This window comes from Danio rerio, chromosome 1 (genome assembly GCF_052040795.2).
Source record: "Danio rerio strain M-AB ecotype USA chromosome 1, GRCz13ab, whole genome shotgun sequence".
NCBI classification, from domain to species: Eukaryota; Metazoa; Chordata; class Actinopteri; order Cypriniformes; family Danionidae; genus Danio; species Danio rerio.
The window spans coordinates 27,973,082-27,975,987 of record NC_141021.1 but is presented as its reverse complement, the minus strand read 5'-3'; positions in this window follow the sequence as shown (position 1 = coordinate 27,975,987).

Below are 2,906 nucleotides of genomic sequence, written 5' to 3'. Positions count from 1 at the left end.
CTGAAGCTCTGATCATCATTTCTGTGAGTTTTCTAAATGACTCCTTACTCAATTAAAGAGAGAGTTCTCCCTAAACTATTTACTCAAGTGCTTCCAAACCGATGAGGTTCTTTCCTCTGTTGACCACTGAAGATACAAATCTGAAAATCTGTAACCATTGAAGTCCACAGTAGGAAAACAAATACAATGGAAGTCGATAGGGTATATGCCGAAGCATGTTAATAGGACTTTGAATTTGTGAGTAACCTGGGTTATTTGCTTTCAGTCAACTGTATGCACATGAAAAAATCTGGACATTTAAGGTCAGTTTTCTTTCAAAATCAGCGACCTCCACTGGCTGAGTGATATCCGATATAAAATGGGTCTCAGATTGTACAAGAAGCACTGCATTAAATTACATTTTCCCTGCCATGTCTTTATAATATGAGCATTTATTTTGCCCCTGTATATTCAATGGAGCTGCGCTAGCCTGCTGATTCTGACAGGTACATGCAAGTAAAAAGCTTTTTGTTTCGTTTTACGCTTGAGCAACTAAATGAATGCCAAAGTTTATTTAACTGAATGTATTTTAATTACATTACAACATCCATGCTGTAAAAGGAACCGTGTAAATTAGAAAAAAATAAAAATAAAATCCCAATAACAGGTCATCGGAAGTTTATCAGTATGGGAAAAACACTAGCTCGGCATATACCCTATAGTTACAGGTTTCCAGCATTTTTCAAAATATCTTCTTTTGTGTATAACAGAAGAAAGAAACTTATAGTAAGGGCTGAGTAAAAGATGACAGAATATTCATTATTAGCTGAAGGAATCTCTTTAACAAACCAGAAGTGCCATATACTATGTTTACTATGATTTAACACTAATTTGTGGAGTCTGTTTAGCCAAATGGAACCACAGAGAAGGTTTTACTGTTAGACAATATGTTGTTTTATACTACAATATCATATACTAATACAACAAATATTTCCCCCCTGGTCAAGATTGCAGACCACCCTTTGAGACTGTTCAAACTTTGACAATCTAAGTTTAAAGCAACAGTTTAGACTTGAGTAACTGGACTGTATTTGACAGCTTTCATGAATACGACTCCAAGAGAAGTTCCTGAATACCTGAGGTCTACTGTTTAGATGCCAAGCAGATACACTGCATAGGTCAAACATTGGCAACACAAGCAGCTCTGGGTTCAGGCGTGGAAGAACAGTCTCATGATGATCTCGGTGTGATTGGGGCTGTCACTTGTAGCAGCAGCTGTTCTGCTCAGTTACTGCCATCACAAGCTGTCCAGTTCCTGTCTGTTCTTCATTGTCCAGCAACATCAAGACAAAATCTACAAAAATAATAGATAAAAGAGAAACATGTTCAATCATTATTGAAAGAAACACAAGACACCAGTCAATTACATTACAGCAACTTTTAGAAGTAACAACAATACTTTTAAATACATTTCTGTCCTCAATTTAAATGTAAAGGAATAAGGAGAGCAATAGTGCTCAAAATAAATGAAGAGATTTATACGTCCTCCTTGTTTATTTGTGTATCACTACTGACAGATATCTAGTCAAATGTTACTTGCAGTTCTTCAGTCTTGCAGTAGCCAAAAATACACTGTATGAGTCAAAATGAGTGATTTTACTTTTATGCTGAAAATCATTAGAAGTAAAGATCATATTACATTAATATATATATATAAATTTAAATCAAATTGGCTTGTTACTCAATTTAGATTTATAATAAAACAATTTTCCTATCTTTGTTACTAAACATCAAAAAATTATTGCTGAATATTATTGTAACTTTTCCCAAACTGGAAATAATAGTCCATGACATGACAGTCAGGTCAGATTAAAAATCTGACAGATGCTGTTGTAGGGCAGATGCTGTTGCTGTTATCAGCCGTCTACCCGGAGGTACCAATGACCTATTATCCTACTAAAATAATCCGTGACAGAAGTTCACTCAAAAGTGAAAGTTCTTTCTGTCTTTAATTACTAACAGTCCCGTCATTCCTACTACTTTCACAACATAAGTTTTGATATTTTACCCTATAAAAATGCAATGAAATTATCAAAATTGTGAAATTAAAGCAATAGTGCAGACATCTGGGGCCTTATGTATCAACGCTGCATACGCACAAAAACTTTGCGTACGCCAGGTTTCACGCTCACGTTTGGATTGGATTTGGATTTACTAATGATGAAATGAACATGGGAATGTGCGCAGGTACACATTAATTTCATGCCTGGCGTGCGCACATTTCTTGTGTGTGTTTGTTTTATTTCCATTGACGACTCCTAGAGGCTAAATTGCACTCAACAAAGTGTCTTTGAGCCGTGCAATGACAGCTGTATGAGACGGGTTCATCAGCATGTCTAGCAGGTATCTTTAGTAAGGTTTCCATACCATAGGTGACCAGCCAAACATTAAAGCGCAATTTGCTGTGGTCGCCGTTATATATGCTATAAAGGCGCCATCTGAAGATGATTTGCATACGTGAATCAGTAAGGGACTAAGCCGACAAGAAAATGAATGAACGAACGAATGAATCAGAAACATTTCCATTTAATAAATGTGCAAATAAAATATGATGCACAGACTTATTAATGATTTCTATTATTCTTCCTTGTGATGAAGAGCATCGGCAAAATCTGATATGTAGCGCGGGGGGGGTATAAGTTCATCAGACGCTGGATTCAAACCGAGTTCATGCTCGATAGCGTCAAAACATGTTGCCATGGGTATTACGAGCTGCGCCACTTACACTGTTAAAGATGCTACAATATTGTACACCGATACATCACATTATTACTTTTTTTAATCCACTCAGTGCGATGGTCAGACCCAATTGGGTTAACCACAGCAGCTAAACTCTCCCACTCTATTTTTTTCTTTTGTTATTAAAT